Genomic DNA, 1,845 nt, shown 5'->3' on the forward strand with positions numbered 1-1,845 from the left:
TATATATTAATAATAATAAAGGAGTTACGACGCAAAAACGTATAAATTCAAATGAACATATTTATCTTCTTCAATATATATTTCAGTATAAAGAATTCATTAAGAGACTTAAATCAAAATTTCTTTACACATCATTCAGGAATAAATATAACATCAGAAAAAATACATTCCATTTAAAAACACAAACCGTTCATGGCGAAAAAATTTCACAATTACAAAAACCGAACAAAATTTTTAAAGTTTTAGCAAAAAGAACGCTATTACCTACATACAGGTATCCGCGTGTGCGCCCGTACACACACGCGCACACACGTTCATGCGCGCACACACGTTCATGCACGCACACGCGTGCACTCTCACATGTATATGTATGCATACACAAACAAGCAAAGTTCACAAGTCATAAACACAAATATATATACATACATACAAATATACATACATATATATATATACACATACATACAAATATATATACATATATACACATATATATACACACACATACACACAAACATATATCACCATCATTTAGCGACCATTGTCCATGCTGGCATGGATTATATATATATATACATATATATATATATATACTAGCAGAGAGATACCCGGCCTTACTCGGGATTAAAAAGGCATGGTTTTTTTATTGTTTTACTTGTTTTAGTCATGTGACTGTGGCCATGCTGGGGCACCACCATTGGATGAACAAATTGACCACAGAATTTATTCTTCATAAGCCTAGTACTTCCTGTATCAGTATCTTTTGTGGAACCGCTAAGTTATGAGAATGTAAACACAACATTAGTTGTCAAGCAATCATGGAGGTACAAACACACACGCGCAGAAATATACATATATATACAATAGTCTTCTTTCACTTTTCGTGTACAAAATCCACTCAAGTTAGAGTGCTAAAACCACATATGTTTTGTGTTTTGACAAAATAACACGGGTTATCCAATTTGAGGACTAAAATTCCTTTTGCATGAGTGATATGGTGGATAAGAAGTCCTGACTTTTTAAGTAAGTTGAGGCTCACATGAGAATATCCCCTGTCTTAAAAGACTGATATAAGATCTTGAACCTTCTATAAGAGTTAAGGTTCATGTAGTAACTTAACTCCGAAGTATTCGCAAGTTAAGAGGAGATATACCGATAAAGTAAATCTTGTATATAAGTAGTAGTTTGTATAAATGTAGTTTGATTGTCAGTAAGTATATCTATGGTTATGCATAAAATACTGAATAGAAAATGCTTGAGAAATAAAATTCACTTCCCTATTTAAAATCGGAAATGCTGGGGAATTAAAACAATGAATTGAAATAATAAGTTTTAGCAAATCAAAGTAATGCTAAATAAATTATTGTTAATAAGATGTCTGTTGATAGCCATGAAACATTTTTCGTCAAATTTTGACATTTGTCAAAGATTTAAAACCTATATTAATGGGTAGGACCAATTTGACAAAAAAATTAGCAGAGTCTGGTAGTGAACCTATGTCGTCATCATTTTTGTGCATGTGCGTAAAATGGCGAAATTTTAAGCTTTGGGGCAGATTTCATGAAATTGATGTCACGACCTCTTGTGCGCAAAATGCCTAAATTGTGTTTGAGAAATAAAATGCACTTACCTATTTAAAACCTGAAATGCAGGGGAATTAAAACAACGAATTGAAATACTAAGTTTTAGAAAATCAAAACAATTCGTATTGAAATGAAGAATTAGCAAATGAGTAATCTCATGTCTTCCTGAGTCTACCTCTTCCACAGGTTCCCTCCACTCATAGGGTGTGACACTTCTCCACACAGCTGTCCTCATCCATATGCATCACATGACCATACCAGC

The sequence above is a fragment of the Octopus bimaculoides genome, chromosome 3, assembly GCF_001194135.2.
Source record: "Octopus bimaculoides isolate UCB-OBI-ISO-001 chromosome 3, ASM119413v2, whole genome shotgun sequence".
NCBI lineage: Eukaryota > Metazoa > Mollusca > Cephalopoda > Octopoda > Octopodidae > Octopus > Octopus bimaculoides.